At 37.6% G+C, this 19,339-nt stretch overlaps 1 protein-coding gene across 1 annotated transcript in view; it reads left to right on the top strand.

Annotated features, from left to right (window-relative positions):
- LOC124612275 (autophagy-related protein 2 homolog A) overlaps window positions 1-16,998 on the top strand; it is a 492,429-nt gene extending 475,431 nt beyond the window's left edge. Inside the window, exon 37 of the mRNA XM_047140377.1 lies at window positions 13,175-16,998. The gene's annotated coding sequence lies outside the window, so the exon portion shown is untranslated. The remainder of the gene's footprint in view (window positions 1-13,174) is intronic.
- Window positions 16,999-19,339: the final 2,341 nt, after the last annotated feature.

The raw sequence follows: 19,339 nt of genomic DNA on the forward strand, positions 1-19,339 counted from the left end.
CCCCTGTGGCACAACATGCAGCTGAACATAACACTTGATTTCAATGGCTGCTTCACTACCTGAGCCATCTGGATCCTTCCCTCCACCACCGGCTTTTCTGAATTGTGCAGGTGGGAGTTATCCTTACAACACATTCTCTGCTCCCATAATTATCATGGCCTCAACCTACGGTGGTAACATTCTGTCCCCACCCACCTCCTCCCCATTCTCATCTCTCTCTTTGTTTATTTGCAGCCCTCTGCCAATGCATTCACCTGTCTTTCCCCACTCATCTCATTTTTTGTTCCTTTTTTCCCCACCTCCCTGCCCCATAATCTCCTGATACTGTGCCTGTTGGAGTCTACTCCCAGCACACTCCACCAGAGAGCATCACTTCTCATCCCACCTGTACACTACTATCCCTTACCCTTCACTTTCCCCTCCAGATTGCTGGTTGCATCCCTGTGTGTCTCTCTTTACTGATGAAGGCTGTGGCCAAAACCTATATGTGAGTGTCAGTCGTGCTTGTCTGCAACTTGACATGTCTTCTTTGCAGTAAGTAGCAGTGTGTCTTTTCCTACATTGCTGATATTCCTACCTGGAGTTTAAATATTCTATCCACTGTCTGTACAGATGCCAATATGGCAGCAACAAGAAAAACTGAATGGGGAAACAAATCTCAGTCCATATAGACCAAGCTGTTGTACAATACAATAATTCAGTGACCCAGCAGTTATTCATCTTTCTTGCCTCCCATGAAAAGATACACCAAAGGATATAAGAACATTTTCATTTACCTCGTGGACATAGGGATGGTCTATGCATATGCCCTACTAAACAGATTGACAGCAGAAACTTTTTGTTTCAATCAGTTAAAATTCAGGTAGCTAAGGACATACTAGAGCAGACAACAATAGGCATAGAGAGCTCCCAGTATGGAATTTCTCCTGTCAGACTGCAAGCAGCAAATTGGACACATTTTATTGGTTTGTTTCCCCTCCCCCTCCCAGTCTCACACTCCAGAAATTGTGTAGTGTGCAAAGCAAGGAAGAAGAAAAGTGACACACAGTATGAGTGTGAGAAATTTCTAGTGTCATTGCACTTGTTTTTGGGTATACCATATCAACAAAAACGTCTAAAACAGTATTATCCTCAATGTTCATCACTTCAGTCAGTAGTTAGGTAAGATTTCTAAAGAATTCATATCAAAAATATTATGTAATTTTGAGAAAAGAGTGTAAGATAAAATATACAGATTTTCATAAATTACACTATATTACTTACTCTGTTGTGCCGATATTATGAAAAGGGTTGACTGTTACTCACCATATAGAGGAGATGTTAACTTATAGACAGGCACGTTGAAAAGACTGCTATACTGTACATTTAAGCCGTCAGCCTAAAGGCCATCTTCTAAAGTAGAAAACACATGCACACAAGCACAACTCACTCGTACATGACTGCTGCGTCTGGGCTCCCTGTCTCTGAACTGCAGGTTAATTTAGTCTGTCTGCACACAGAAAAGTCTTTAATTCTGATTCAATGGTTACAGAGCTTACTCTGTTTTGATGTTCGGAGATATTCTTCTTCTGCATTTTACTGGACCCAACTAACAGTTGAAGCATCTCCATCCAATTCAGCTGACATTAAATAATATTTTTGTGTTTCAGTGTGCAATGTAAGCTGTTACTTCAGCATGACAGATATCAAGTTTATTTTACTTTTGATCAGTTGATGACAAATGTATATCTGCTTGAAACTGTTTGCTGTTGAAGTTGCTGACGTTGTGGCTGAAGTTTAAAAAAGTAGGTGACAACGTGCTGGACCAATATACAGGGTGGTCACAATCAGAAAAGCTTGTAACGGTATTGCATGGTAGGTTGTGCTGAAAAATAATTGTCAAGAAAAAGATTTGTTATGTTGCAACATTTCCAAGTTAATTAGTATTGAAGTTAGTCAATCAGTTTGTTGTGCACAGCACACAGATTGAAACGGCGCTCCAGAGATGGTGTTGCCAGGTGTGTTCTTCATTTGATTTCCTAAAACTGAACAAGAAAGTGATACAAAAATCTGACAAGGGTAGGATCAGGCAAATTAGGGAGATATTAGGGAAATTTGGGTGGAAAAAAAGAGAGAAAAAAACTGGAAAAAATCTTGTTTTTCTCTCAGTAAATGAAATGGTTTGTTTACTGAGGTGTCATATATCGTCATTGGCTGGGTGCAGCTGAGTACATTCACCACTTCCGTATTCCCTCATTACTAATGCTTCTCCCCTTCTTACCACTCCTCTCAGCATGCTGTCAGTGGTGCCATATCTAGCAGCTGCAACGAAAGGCAGGGAGGCATGAGGAGTAGTTTGTTTGGATCTGATTCTCAGAGACTGTAGATGCAGTGGCCGGAGATGGTGGTCATGTGTGCAAGAATTGTATCTGAGTGATTGTGTGAATGTGTGTGTGCTCTCGTTTTCTAACAAAAGCTATGACTGAAAATTTAGTTGTGAGAGTGTGATTGTCTTTTCTACATGCCTGTCTGTGGCTAAGTAATCATCTTTACAGTGAGTTGCTACCTATCCTCATCATTATTGATTCTCAGAGTATTCGAACAAGTTATCAGTCGCATGGATTGATCACTGTGGTCTCATCAACATGGTGTCTGTGGCTCATGAATAGCTGGCCACAAGAGTGGATTTCCATGATGGCCAAAACCACAGGCCATTTCTGCGGGTATCTGAAATGGATCAGGCCTGCCAATCTGAAGCCATTCGGTTCCTGCTAATATGCAGACCCTGTCCATCTGACCTAGTCTCACTGATCTGCCCGCAGGCGGGGTCTGCTTGTGTGTGGTGTAGTGCAGTGCATTTTCATAGTTTAACCATGAACCCAGGACTGCGGTGCTCCTCAGCAGGCCAGAGGCCATGGGTGATGGGTTTCACGAATTGTGACTGTCTCACCACAAATACATTGTACAGTGTGGTGTTTTATAGACATTTTATTTTTTCTTGTACATTTCGGCACTTCAAAAGTAGTTTATACATTAGAAAGTATGGACAATAAGAAGAAAAAAAATTGTGACAGTCACTGGCTGTTTGTATGCTTTGTACTCATATATTTCTTGAAAGAAGAAATCACACAATACTTGTAAAATAATAGATATAACACTGTGGACAATAATTGACAGCCGGCCGTAGTGGCCGAGTGGTTAAAGGCGCTACAGTCTGGAACTGCACGACCGCTATGGTCGCAGGTTCGAATCCTGCCTCGGGCATGGATGTGTGTGATGTCCCTAGGTTAGTTAGGTTTAAGTAGTTCTAAGTTCTAAGGGACTTATGACCACAGCAGTTGAGTCCGATAGTGCTCAGAGCCATATGAGCCAATAATTGACAATAGCGAATATAGTAGAACCAACATTTTATTGGCAGTCACCTACACTGTTTTTTACATAGTTCTTCCCCACCTCATACACTTCTTTCAAGAGGCCTACTTTTTTCTGAGGTTATTTCAGAAATCAGTGAGGGTATTTTAAATCTGTCTTGCAACTCCAAGGAAATGCATATTTTTGCCACCAAATGGGTTTCATTTTACTGAAATAAAATAACATCAGTGGTCTTAATGAAACACATACCATTTGATTTGCTTTCTCCATCTAAAGCAGTTCATTATAAAAGATATGGATGTTAGTATTTAAGACTTTTGCTCACATCAGGAAACGCCACCTGCTTGCAAACTTTGTTTTTAGATATTTCCTCTTTTGCACTATTGTTTCTTGTACCGTAGCTGCAAAGACAGTTTGTCAACTTTTGGCTGAACTTACCCTTGAAATCTCAAAATTTGTCAGGGAAAAATGCTAAAACTTGTCTGCAAATCAGGGAAATATCTGGGAATTTCACATGGGGAAACTTGTGACAACCCTGAGTAAGGATCAAAATTGAGCCAGAAGCTGAGGAGTCTCACTCACAGTCAGGAACACCTGCGCTATGAGAACAACTAAAACTATTTGTATCTGGTAGGCTGCTTGAATTTGCATGTGCAATGGCCTAATTGCCTAACTTCAATGCAGATTAACTCAGAAACAGTGCAACATATTGAATTATTATTATTATTTCTCAGCACAACCTATCCTGCAACAGCTGTACGAGCTCCTCAGATTGTTTCTGACCAAGCTGTATACCTCATAAAACAGCTCATGATGGGATGTAGTCTTCATGGTATACAGTTATGATTAAGAAACAGAGTGCCACATAATAGGTATACTGGAAAGCATAAGGCTGTAGAGGAAGAGATGGTAACTGAAATGTGTATTACTATCAGCAGAGCAATGTGCAAAGCCTTTAATGACTTACTGTAACCTCCCCCTCACTTATCGACCTAAATGACAGTGCAAAATTAAACCGCGTGTACCTAATGGAAATTTGGGAAAAGCAATCATGACCGAAGTTAATTTGTCGGTAAAGGAGGAGGAAAGGGTTACATCTAAATGAAAGGAAAAATGCTAATGAAATTGGCGAAAATTAATTTTGAGAAAAGGATAAAATTAATATAGAAAGTAAATGCGCGGTCGTTACGTTAACAATTAGTTGGCGTTAATGAGATATTTGAGATTTGGGGAAAATTACGGTCGCCAGTCCTATGGACAGCTACTATAATAACTGAAAAAGAAAGATTAATGCACATATAATTAGCACTAAAAGCGTGGCAACAGAGGGTGGCATGTCCTGTGTGAAAACTGAATGTTTGTCAGAAGTAATAAATTTCACTACACTCTGACTTAATTTAGCAAAAGAATTGATAAAACCGGAAAATTGAAAGTTAATTTAGTGACTGAAATTAATAGTGAGATTTGTTCCTGAAGCACTACGAAATTCAGTAAAATAAGGTTAGCCTTAGGCTACCTCAACAATCATTTCAAAAGCTACTTGAATCTACGCAATTTAGAAATAAGAGATTTAACTTTGAACTTGAATTAAATGATTCTGGACAATTAACAATAGTAACATTTAGTACGTACCAAGCTGAGCTGCAGTCACAGGTAAGCTAAAATATGCTAACAAAACTCGCACTCTTAATTTGTGCTTGTGTAATCTAAATATTGTAGCCAGCTATGAATACCTTAACTGAACTTTGAAATTAAAGCAGTGAAATGGAATGATATCACTTTAATGCTGGCGTCTGAATTTCAACGACACTCGGGTTCATTTCGGAAAAGGAAGGGACCCTACTTGGTAATGCAATTGGGACAATGAGCAACAAAGGTTCATGCTAAATTGCTGTAATTTTGTGATGCAACAGTTTGAAAAGCTGAGGTCTGCCATACAGTTCTAAAACTTTACGTGCTTCCAGTCTTCCTTGTTGGTTGATTGAAGGTTTGAAGTCGTCGGTCGAGGAGGTAGCGCCAGTCACTCATTGTCGGCCGTCGCCGTTGCGGAAGCTGGATGTTGGCGTGCCTTCGACTGGACACTGTGACCAGGCGAAACGGGCTCTTGATGTGCACCAGCTAATGCTTCCCATCCGCGACACCGTGTCAGAGACTATCATAGCAAGTCGAGCGCAATTACATGTTGCCAAACCCCGAAAGCGCGGCAACTCACGGGAGCGTCACACCACACCTGCTCCACCGACTTCCTCCAGCCAGACTCTGTCCGCGCTCCACGAGGCAGAGTTAACACTACCAAAGATCCTAAACACTTTGGTTCTCCACACGACCTATCGATGTATTCGTTCGATAGCATAGTTTTCCCTAGGCAAGACCCAGCGTAAAAATACAAATAATATTTACAAAACAAACCAATTATACATCTGCGCACACACACACACACACACACACACACACACACACACACACACACACACACACAGATATATATATATATATAGCGAAAGCGCTGGCAGGTTGATAGACACACAAACAAACACAAACATACACACAAAATTCAAGCTTTCGCAACAAACTGTTGCCTCATCAGGAAAGAGGGAAGGAGAGGGAAAGACGGAAGGAAGTGGGTTTTAAGGGTGAGGGTAAGGAGTCATTCCAATCCCGGGAGTGGAAAGACTTACCTTAGGGGGGAAAAAAGGACAGGTATGCACTCGCGCACACACACACACACACACACACATATCCATCCACACATACAGACATAAGCAGACTAAGGTAAGTCTTTCCGCTCCCGGGATTGGAATGACTCCTTACCCTCACCCTTAAAACCCACTTCCTTTCGTCTTCCCCTCTCCTTCCCTCTTTCCTGATGAGGCAACAGTTTGTTGCGAAAGCTTGAATTTTGTGTGTATGTTTGTGTTTGTTTGTGTGTCTATCGACCTGCCAGCGCTTTCGTTCGGTAAGTCACCTCATCTTTGTTTTTATATATAATTTTTCCCACGTGGAATGTTTCCATATATATATATATATATATATATATATATATATATATATATATATATATACACACACACACAAATAGTAAAACAATTACAATATATAAAGACACAGAAATGTCATGGCTTAAGGTAACAAAACAAGGAAAAAAAATTATAGTACAATAGATGGAAATAGGAGGATATGCATTTCCAGCGTTACATACCTTAGCAGAATATTATTGAAAGATCTCTCATAAATCCCATATAAATTCTAATCATACATAAAGGCTGTTATTGATGCCAAATTTAGTGTCCAGAAACTCAAGGACAAGACAGGAACTCAGATTGAGGGTAGTAAAGCAAAATCAGAAAAACTGAACTCTCATTTCCAGATGTTTCTTAACATTGGAAAATCCATGTGTTTCCCCGTAATTTAGTTTTCATACCACTGCCAACGACATTGTAATTCTGTCAGAGACAGCAAAGGACTTGGAAGAGCAGTTGAACAGAATGGATAGTGTCTTGAAAGGAGGATATAAGATGAACATCAACAAAAGCAAAACAAGGATAATGGAATGTAGTTGAATTAAGTTGGGTGATGCTGAGGGAATTAGATTAGGAAATTAGACACTTAAAGTAGTAAAGGAGTTTTGCTATTTGGGGAGCAAAATAACTGATGATGGTCGAAGTAGAGAGCGTATAAAATGTAGACTGGCAATGGCAAGGAAAGCGTTTCTGAAGAAGAGAAATTTGTTAACATCGAGTATAGATTTAAATGCCAGGAAGTCGTTTCTGAAAGTATTTGTATGGAGTGTAGCCATGTATGCAAGTGAAACATGGATGATAAATAGTTTGGACAAGAAGAGAATAGAGGCTTTCGAAATGTGGTGCTACAGAAGAATGCTGAAGATTAGATGGGTAGATCACATAACTAGTGAGGAGGTATTGAATAGGATTGGGGAGAAGAGAAGTTTGTGGCACAACTTGACTAGAAGAAGGGATCGGTTGGTAGGACATGTTCTGAGGCATTACCAGTTTAGTATTGGAGGGCAGTGTGGAGGGTAAAAATCGTAGAGGGAGACCAAGAGATGAATACACTAAGCAGATTTCAGAAGGATGTAGGTTGCAGTAGGTACTGGGAGATGAAGAAGCTTGCACAGGATAGAGTAGCATGGAGAGCTGCATCAAACCAGTCTCAGGACTGAAGACCACAACAACAACCACCACTGCAATGATCATCAGTAGAGACTAGTGTCAGTGATGTTGAGCAACAGCTGAAATCACTAAAGCTGAACAGAGCTCCAGGACCTGATGTAATCCCTGTCAGATTCTAAGAGAAATGTGTAGTCGAGTTAGCTTTTTTTTTTTTTTTTTTTTTTTTTTTTTCTTAATATATTGTAGATTCCTCAAACAAGAAACCATGCCTATTAGTTTGAAGAAAGCTCTCGAGACATCCGCCTACAAGAAGAACAGCAGAAGTGAGTACAAAATTAGCACCCAGTTTATCTGATAACCATTTGTTTCAGAGTCTTAGTATATACTCTGATCTCAAATATAATAAGAAATCTCAAACAGGATAACTTCCTCCAAGCCAAGCAGCATGGATTTTGAAAACATTAGTCATGTGAAACCAATCTTGTGTTTTTCTCATAAGACATCCTGAAAGGCAATTAGGTAGATGAAGTACTTCTTGAATTCTGAAGAGAGTTTGACTCAATACATGAAGCTATATTGTCAAATGTATGACTATATGGAATATCAAGCAAAAGCTGTGACTGGATTGAGGATTTTTTGGTTGGGAGGGCACAGTGTGTTATCTTAGATGGAGAGTCATTGACATCATATCAAGAAGTAACTTCAGGAGTACCCTATCGAAGTGTGCTGGAATCCTTATTGTTCGTGTTGTATGTTAAGGACCTTGCTGAAAATATTAATAGTAACTTCAGACTATTCTCAGAAGTTGTAGTCATCTATAGGAAAGTAATGTGTGGAAAAAGCAACATAGATATTCATGCGGATCTTGATAATACTTCAAAGTGGTGTGAAGATTGTCAACTTGCTTTAAGTGTTCAGAAAAATAGAAGTGTACACATACATAAAGCAGGTGGCAGACATTGGTTCATTGCCAGAATACTAGAGAAATGCAGTCAGTTAGCAAAGGAAATTGCTTACAAAACAGTCTCACAACCCAATCCTAGAATATTGCTCAAGTGTGTGGAATCTGTATGAAATAGGACTAAGAGGGAATGTTTAAACACATACAAAGATGGGCACCACGAATGGTCACAGGTTTGTTTGCCCCATGGCAGAGTTACAGAAATGCTGTAAATCCTGCAGTGACGTGTACTTTAAGGATAGATGCATACTATTCAGATAAAGACTGCTTGCAAACTTTCAAGACTCAGCTTTAAGTTATGGATGTAGGAGTATGCTACAAATCCTTATGTATCACTCCCATAGAGCTAATGAGGACACAGTGCACAGTACCCTCTGCCATGAACTTCACAGTGGTGCAGCGTATGGATGTAGATGTAGAAGGTGATCTATGTTGTCATCATGCAAGAGTAGAAAAGGTGTTAAAAGATTTGTTTTTACCTGTGTACTTGGTGAGATAACTAGAAATGAAAACACTGTTTAATCTTTTAGCCATAATTTTGTGCACTGAGCTACATGGTGCACCATTGTTAAGAAAATCCAGATGTTGATCACTTCAATGGAGATTATGAGTGCATTTTCTCTATGCCATTCCTGGTGAATTAAATAATTATTCAAGAATCACCTTGTGGGAAATTCATTCTGCAGACTTCAAAATGTTGTAAGGGCTTGTGGTAAAGAAAGTATTCACTGAATTACTCTTTTTTTGTTTATTTATTTGCAACATTCTCCATACAGTATTTATAACACTACGTGTGTGTGTGTGTGTGTGTGTGTGTGTGTGTGTACACCTGGGAGTGTAAAGCTTAACATCCCCATCCAGACAGATCACCACCAAGAGCATCACATGCCCTCACTTCATGAGACACGGCAGCAAGGTTTAGTATTTAAACCAGGATGTTAACACAAAGTCTGGTGATTGGAAACTTTACACCACCACCCCTCCTCCCCTCACCAGCCAAATATTGGCAGTAAAATTTTTCCCATAACTATGATTCAAGCTAGCTGCTCCCTGGGTTGAGTGTGTAATGGATCTGGGAGATGTTATTTTTTTTACCGTATTTGTCGATACTGAATTGAAAATGTTTTCTTATATTTTTGTCAGAATTTATTATAATTTGTCTTATTATATGTTAATTTACTTCTGTTTTTGAGAGTAAAAGCATATTGATTACTATTAGAAAATGTATCGAAGAATAGCAAAGAAACTGATTGTGTAAAATATCTTTGACGTTGGAGTAGTCTTTGACTATAGTCAGTCCGAGTCGGAAGCTAACTCTTGGTGTGTGTTGACGGAAGAACAATGTGAAGGCCGCCGTCATAAATAATTTTGAATTATGTTACTATTATTTTTGTATTATCTGAAAAGAAGAAACTGTATTTGAAACACCAAAATGAGAGAAACACGTTGAACCACGTCTTTTCTGCAGCCGACAACGATGCATTGTGGAATCATACTTAGACAACTGAAGCCAAGACTAATATTTGCTTGCAAACGTCTAATGGAAAAGGTACTGTCACGAAATATGGCAAATTTAAGTTTATAAAAAAATAGTGACCATATTTTCAACTTGTGTCTTAGCCGGGATGCCATATTTCAAGTGCCACCATACAAGTGTGCATTAGTGACCTCGGCCTTGGGCACTGTATTGTGCTTGTAAAAATGTTAGCGCTTGCAAAAATTTCAAAGGAAACAGAATACTGGTATATCAGTGAAAAGCACATAGACATAATTATTTGAAGTTATTTGCAGATTGTTATGGCACAAAGAATTGTTAGTTGCTTGTCACTCAATTTATAAATGAATTTTTTTTTTTTGATACTGTAACTTAAAGAATTTAAATAACAATTTCTTAATCATTTTTGTCTGTATAAATTGCTATTACCCCATTTATGCTGAATCTAAGCACTCCCTTTGAGCAACACAGATTGAACTGAATGAGATGCTTGGCATATTACCTCTTTCTTCTATATTTAATTTGATTTGCAGATGAAAAGTTAAGGTATAGTAGTGAAATAACAATTTAGTTGTTTACCTGTTGCTTATTTTGAAATAAATACATCGTTTTATATTTTCTTCTGCTATTCACAGGAAATCACTGAACAGTAAGAATATTTCATATTTCTCCTTAGTATAGTATTACTTTCAGGGTTTGCATTCTCTATAAAATCAATGTCTCTAGTCTCCTGCATCTGAAAAGTGACAACTGACTGACAAGAAAAGATGCTACTCAAAACTGTATTGTGAAATCCACATGCATGCACTTTTCACATTGATTTTTGACAATTCAAATTTCTCATAATCTAGTGCTGCATTAACAGGGCTATTTCCAACACATTTTCATTCACATACTTAACACTTTCACAGGCACATTTTGTGTAGCAACTCAGCGAAGATAATGTTGTGTTTTTTTTTTCTTTTTTCTTGCTATCCTGTTAGAACTGATCAACTGACTACTTATTTTTTGATAATTTTATTGCTGTGTTGTAGGACCAAAAACTGTGGTGGTACATACACTACGTGATCAAAAGTATTCGGATACCTGGCTGAAAATGACTTACAAGTTCATGGTGCCCTCCATCATTAGTGCAGGAATTCAATATGGTGTTGGCCCACCCTTAGCCTTGATGACAGCATCCACTCTCACAGGCATACGTTCAATCAGGTGCTGGAAGGTTTCTAGGGGAATGGCAGCCTATTCTTCACAGAGTGCTGCACTGAGGAGAGGTATCAATGTTGTTGGTCGGTGAGGCCTGACACAAAGTCGGCATTCCAAAACATCCCAAAGGTGTTCTATAGGGTTCAGGTCAGGACTCTGTGCCAGCCAGTCCATTACAGGAATGTTATTGTCGTTTAACCATTCCGTCACAGGCCGTCCATTATGAACAGGTGCCCGATCTTGTTGAAAGATGCAATTACCATCCCCGAATTGCTTTTCAACAGTGGGAAGCAAGAAGGTGCTTAAAACATCGATGTAGGCCTGTGCTGTGATAGTGCCACACAAAACAACAAGGGGTGCAAGCTCCCTCCATGAAAAACACAACCACATCATAACACCACTGCCTCCGAATTTTACTGTTGGCACTACATATGCTGGCAGATGATGTTCACCGGGCATTTGCCATACCCACACATTGTGTATGCTACTTACACCAAGCAAGGCATCATTTGGCATTTACCGGTGTGATTTGTGGTTTATGAGCAGCCTCTCGACCCTGAAATCCAAGTTTTCTCACCTCCCGCTTAACTGTCATAGTACTTGCAGTGGGTCCAGATGCAGTTTGGAATTTCTGTGTGATGGTCTGGATAGATGTCTTCTTCTTACACTTTACGACCCTCTTCAACTGTCAGCGGTCTCTTGTCGGTCAACAGACGAGGTCGGCCTGTACACTTTTGTGCTGTACATGTCCCTTCATGTTTCCACTTCACTATCACATCAGAAACATTGGACCTAGAGGTGCTGAGGAGTGTGGGAATCTCACATACAGATGTATGACACAAGTGACAAGCAATCACCTGACCACGTTCGAAGTGTGTGAGTTTTGCAGAGTGACCCATTCTGCTCTCTCATGACGTCTAATGACTACTGAGGTCGCTGATATGGAGTATCTGGCATAGGTGGGAGCAAAATGCTCCTAATATGAAAAACATATGTTTTTGGGGGTGTCTGGATACTTTTGATCACATAGTGTATATCACCATGGCACCTTTGTGATGTATTAAAATTGTGATGGTAATTGGATTTTCCACTTTCCTATTGTGAGTTGTTGTGTGTTGCCATTACATGTAAAAAAAATAATGAATAGTGTTTTCTGTTTTTATTTTATGTTTTCTTTTACTTTATTTAAAAAATATTTGTTACCGATATTAAAGTTTACTTACCACATTGGAAAACAATCCTTGAAACTTTATCGCACAATAAAGGTGTGAGGTGATAGAGGTCTCAATAATGTATATTGCAGAAACAAAGCAATGTGTTCCAACAACAGTAGTGATCCCACGACAAACAAAAACTGATTGTTGTAGCAGTTTTCATACACCTGGTGCAGTGTACCGCCACAAGATAGAAGTGGTAAGACATATTCCCTTAAACACTATACAGAAATACATTTAGTGGGAAGTATATCCCGCATGGCCCGCGAAAGGGTTAACTGGTTTAATGCTAACCCTGCCACTCTTGTTGCAATGCAGAAGGACAACATATGTGACATACTGAATTTCAGCTACATCATGGCCTATGGCCTTCTACCCTGACATTTAAAATCATTGGCCATAATTCACATGTGAGAGGATTTTTTTCCCACAGCCATTGTAAATCATATTCAGAGAGAGAGAGAGAGAGAGAGAGAGAGAGAGAGAGAGAGAGAGAGAGAGAGAGAGGGGGGGGGGGGGGGAGGGGGGGGAGGGGGGGGAGAGGGCAGTGATATTATGAGAGATTTTGGCTTTTCATGTTTGCAGAATGTGCACATGCTTAAGCAAGTTGGGTACTGCACTCAGTCACATTTTGTATTCAGTCAATTCGTATAGTTTATTAAAAAGACACTCTTCATACAGTGACTGCATCTTATAGGATGATAATCAGAATAATCATGTACCAATTAGCAAAGGCTAGTAGCTTTGTAATAGCTGTTCCATAAAATAGAAAACATTATTTATGTGCTATATTAAGTGACTCACTTTTGTTTCTGTTTAGGCTGAGAGCACTGTGGACATCATCCATGCTGGATCTACCATAGCAGTGTCTTCTTTGTATGACTGATCATATATTTAAGATATGTGCATTATTTTTATAAAAAATCTTTCATTTGTGTATAATTATTTCTTACATAAAGTTTGTACAATAATAAAAACTGAAAAATTGAATATCATTTTGTTTGTGATCAAATATGTGGTTTGTTAATTCTGTAACTCAGGCACAATACCCTGTTTTGGGTTTCCTAAACCTTAAAATTGTGGGATATTTCTTTTACTTAAATGCTAAGAAACATGCAAGTCGTCACGTTGATTCCCATACACTGTTGATAATCATTTGTATAAACATTTTTATATGTGTTATAACCATTTCTTGTCTACTTTCTTCCTTGATGCTGTTTTTTGCCTGTTATATGTGTTAGTATCATATAGTCATTGCTATCTTTAAAATCTCTCTCAAAAAATTTGTTTAAATGTGTGGCATATTGTTTGATAAAGGAGGTCAGTTTTAATAAGACAATATTTTTGATCAAAGTGGTTATGCCAGTGCAGTTTTACCCTTTGTAGGTGGAGTACAATGAATGCAGTCAGTATCATTCTTGGTCATTGCAAAGAGAATTACAGTTTATTGTGAACATCGGAAGTACATATTAGAAACTTACTACATTGTCACTGTTCACACCAGTGGTGATGTGACTTTTTACTGGAATGATACTTATCAAAAGTTACAGAGTTTGCCTTTATAAATAAATATTTTGTAATCAACAATTGAAAAAACATTGGTTTTAAGTATGCAATACAGCTGTATATTGTTGGAGTACCAAAACAGAAAATTTGAAAATTATTTTGTGTTCCACTTTTGAAAGTGTGACACCAAGGTGTCCATGGTATACAAATGGCTTAATCATCATCAGTCTTGTAATCTTGGTATTGATTTAATCATTTATATTATAATACCATTTTAACAAAAATTTGTGTATCTGCTTCAAATTTAGCTTCCTAACCATTTCAGAGCCAGTGACTGTGCCATTTTATCTACATAACTGTGTGCCCCATGTAAAAGCTATGTACAGGTTAAATTTCATTTTTTATATACGACAGAAACTAATTAAAAGAAATATAGATAATGACAGAGAGAGGCAGTAAAGATACCACGGTCACTAAAGTTACTTATTGGAGCTGATGTCATTTTTATATGGAGAGATGTGGGCATTTCAATGAAGTTCTAGATTAAATACTGATACCAAGAAAATACTTTCATGTGATATTGTTATTTTATATGATTTAATTGTTTTCATGGTGTACCCTTTAAATACAGCAGAAAAACTTGTGGCTTAGCAAATGGCAGAGTATTCGTTAATGTGCACATTCTAAAAATCAGTTTTGAAGGAACTCTATTCACAGAAAAGAATATTATCTTTCAGAAAATTATCTGCAATGCCATCATAAATGTCACCTTTGAAAAAATGTCATTTCTCCAGTTGGCTATCAATGAGTAAAATATTTTAGATTTAGTTCATGGCCAGCATTACACTAGTGTTAGATACTGCCTACCTCTTTGCCACTGACTGCAAAGTCACAGTTATCTGAGATTCACGTGTTCCTAGTAGAGTGTAACGAATGTTGGATTGCTTGCAACACATATCTGGAATAGTTATTACATTGCCTATATTTTGAGTTTCGAATTCAATTTGTTTTTGTTTTTTGTTGACATGTTTTTGTTATCATTTATATTTTGGCCCTTGAAAATAATATTAACTTCACATACCATAGTACTAGATAATAAATTATATTCACATGTAGCTTGGAGCAGAACCAAACAACAGCTCTAAACTGAGTAATTGATTTTGTCATGAGTTATGTATTGCATCCCCATAGTGTGTTTCTTCTCATACAGGGAACATGGACAACTATGTATATGTTAAAAACATGTGGTGTAAAAAAATTTCTTGGTTTCTGTTGTTGCCTACCAGAGTACTTAAACACTCATTTAAACTGTTTGTATGTGAAACGGTAAACAGAGTCAAATACTGGACAGGTAAAATATAATAATTTGATGTCTCAGTGTACATCCTGCCTATTTCACTATTCTGTCACCTTTTTATATGTATTCATTGGTTTCATATACTGACATGAAAGCATATGTGTGTCCTGGTTTATAGTATATAATGTTCTATATAAAGCAGTCATTTTTATTTTGTTTGATTTCTCAGGAAACTAATAATACAAGAAGTCATTATTAAAAATACTGTATGAGGACTGACAGATCACAACATTGCCGTTTAGTGTAGGGTTCTAACTGAACCTATGGCTGCAGTGAATCAGAATTGCTTAAGTTTTTCATCTTTCCTTCGTAAAATCTGGCGTAAGTTTCCTACCTGCTTGAAAGTCAGTCAGTTTGTTGTCTGTGAGTTACTGACAGATTTACTTTTGTTTTTCTAGGGTGTAATCACACTTCTTGGCTTCCGGGTGGTAACAATAGAGCAAATTGTTATCGTATTTTGTAGAGTTTGAATGTATACTTCCATAATTTTATTACTTATAACCTGACATATATCTTGTTAGAATGAAGCGTGCATGAACTCATTAAAATGTTCTGTATGGTTGTGTCTGTGTCCAGCGTTTTTGTGCCTTGTCAGTATTTCGACTGCATCATCTTCAGAAATAATAACACTTACTTGATTCAATCACCTCTCATCGTATCTGGTGCTATGAAACACATTCACTTTCATTTCTCAGTTCTTCAATTCATTCATGATATTATGTCACAAGCTGCTGACATGAAGACCTTTTCTGTTCTACAGATTTTGTATTTCCCTAAATATCTAGGTACATGGCGAATATCATTGGATTGAGGATACATCCTTGCCAAACTTATTGGCTTCTGACAAACTAATCTGATCTCTGATTTCCTATATCTACTTTTATTGTAAGAAGAACTGCACCGTTCATGACCAAACCCACATTTGTCACATGTTCTGCTCTAGGAGCTCTTGTAATACTCGCCTTTAAGACAAAAAGGCCTGCTTATTCTTGTGGCCAAACTATACTTTCCAGCATTGGTTTTGGATCTGAACATGATCTGTACACTAGGTCAAAACCAGTAATCAAAGTATAAATAAAAATATACTGAGTGATCCAGGTAGTGTTTTTTCATTATATCAAACAGAGTTTTGAATCTGAAGATGATCTGTACGCTAGGTCAAAACCAGTAATCGAAGTAAAAATAAAAATGTACTGAGTGATCCAGATGGTGTTTTTTCATTGTTAAACAGACAGGGGGCAGGATTTTGTTTTCTTCTAATAATTTTTCACTTCTCATCCTATTGTATAAATTTAGTGTTACTCAAGCTTTGTTCAAACCCACACACTTTTGCACACATTTGCGTTATGTACAAAAAAAGTGCTTTGCACCCTGTTGTTGAAATCAACATTACAAAATTTTATTAAACATAAATGTCCCATATTGTACTGTTTTGGCTTTGTGAATCTGAGTAACTCCATGCCATGATTTATCCATGTTTTTTTCTTATAATATATTCTTTTATATTACGATTTATCTGATTTTGATAGACTTCAATGCTTTAGATATAATATTTATATTAAACTCCCCATTTGAAGTACTCTTATAAGGCTACTGTTGTTTATGTAAAATTTTATTACTGTCTGTAATAATATTTATGTAACACAGCATGATTAATATTTTGTAATTGTTTGTATAAAGTATACATAAAGATGTAATGAAAAGCTATTTAATTCACAGACATGTCTATACTGATGTGTCCTGTGTCTTAAATGTAAAATACATGTGTACATGATACGTTACATCTCTGTCATGTGTATAATATTAGGTTTGAGTTTGAAACACATTATCTAGACATTTTCCTCCCTGCCTGTCCCTGCACCTCCCCTACCAAAAATTTTGTTTCCACTATGAACTATTTTAGTGGTAGACATGCCTGTATCTAGCCTCTTCAAATCCAGATTATTTATGTACATTATTATAATGTATCAGTGAAGGTATGTAGAAAATAATACCAAGCACAGCATGAGTACAAACAAGACGAATATATGCCTTTCTTGTCCCATGTTGACTTTGGTATTCTTGTCAGTTCATGTCTGTGATAATCGAAAGTTCTTGGTGGAATATAAATAATTTAAGGAGTAAAGGTAGTAACTCACTGAATAGTTGAGACGTATAGTCATCAGTAAGCACATAAAAAAAAACATTCATCCAAAAGATATTCCTCTCAACAACATAGTGAATTTAAACTATTTGGTGAATTGTTACTTTATTCTCAAATTATTTATGAACAGAGTTCATATTTCCCGATAATTTCATCAATTCCTCCCGATCCCCTCCCCCACCCACCTCTCATCTTCCCTCCATATAAACTATTATTTATAAACAGACTTCATATTTCCCAAGAATTTTATCAATTCCTCCCACCACCACCACCACCACCACCGCCACCCTCCTGCCTCTCATCTTCCCTCCATATAAACAACACATCTCTTGAGTAGACTGAAGGAGGTAAGAGCTGACTGACAGTGAGATTACTTCATTTCTCAGTTTTTCTGAGTGTTAATCAAGCCGTTGTGTCCATGTGTCCAGCAGAGAATCATATTCACTCTATCCAGGATACCACACTACACCTACAGACACATGGGAAGTGGGTACTGTACTTTTGGGTACCTGAAGAGCCAAAGAAATGAGCTCATAGACAACCTTGGTGGCACCTTACAGGTAACTGTAGGTTCATGTGCTATTCTGTTACATTTATATCCCCACTGTTTTGGGACAATGTTATAAATGAGTGGCATAATGAATGGTTCAAGTGAGGGGCAAAAATTGTGCTTGTTAAAATTAACCATTTGACACAAATAAGCCTCATTTCAGCTGTTCAGATAGCATGGCATGCTCTAAACACACATTTACTGAAGATGTTACTTCATGATTCACTGCTTTCAACTCCAAGAAGAGGACCCTTCCAATCTGTGTGTGGCAACCAGTTTGCTACATTTTAAATGCAAAATTTTCATGAGGACTGGCTCCACAACTTTGGTAAAGATACTGAAAGTTGTCATTCTGCTTAAGCTGTACCAAAATTCTTCATTGTTTAAATAACGCGATTGTAGTTCTACATCTTATCATCAGATGGTGAGGCAGCCTAAGCAGAATGACAACTTTCAGTGACATTTTAAATGATTAAAATATCTGCATGGACGAAAGAGCAAGCATCAATTTACTTCCTCACCTGCAAGTGATCAGCCAATACATTTACGTGATTATTGTTTTACTCTCCAATCTGTTACTGTGTTTTTATTTATGGTTTAGATTTAGAACATCAGTTTTGTGTAAGTGTTAATGAGAATTTGTATGACTGATATGCTAACTTATTACTGTAAGATGGTAACTTATCACTGTAAGATTAAACACATTAGCCTCAGTATTTCAGTATGGTTATGGTAAGTGTTGTTTAATGTGTGCAGAAAAGGCTAACAGTGTTAGGTTCACCATTGTTCATGTAGACAATTAAGAAATACATGAATTCTTTGGATGGGTTTAGATTATAAACTTCCAAATATTTCATGATTGATCGATAACAAACAATAAACAGTGTAATTAATGGTAGGTTTTTGAATTTCCAACAGAGTTTTAATTCAGTTTTCATACACAGTAGTTCAATGAGTGATATGGTTGTATATTGTGTTTTGGGTAAGAGGATCCTAACCAGTGGGATACGACTAAAATCAAAATTCAAAGCACATGAAGATGGTTATTATATCCATCATTAAAATATTGCAAGTAAAAATGTAACTGTCATTTCGATCAGGTGAAAGCCTGAAAACATGTCATTCATTAATCACACCAAGGAAACTTCAGAAATCCCAAGTTAAAGTGTTACAAAATATAAATATGTTAGCTTCCAAGGTACAATAGAAAGCTGATACAGTGGTTGCCTTTGACAAAAGTCTATTCTAATCAACTGCCTCTGATGATCTGGTTGTTGAGGGATTGGTGGTGTGGAGTATCTGGCCGAAAACACACAGTGTGTCAGTCACCTGTGGGCTCTTGTCTCAGCAGCACTGTGCGTGTTGAGTGGACACGTCGCAAAGTTGTTGGTCATGGCGCAACATTCAGCAAACGATCGAGCAACGATAC

Source organism: Schistocerca americana, chromosome 4 (assembly GCF_021461395.2).
Source record: "Schistocerca americana isolate TAMUIC-IGC-003095 chromosome 4, iqSchAmer2.1, whole genome shotgun sequence".
Lineage (NCBI taxonomy): Eukaryota > Metazoa > Arthropoda > Insecta > Orthoptera > Acrididae > Schistocerca > Schistocerca americana.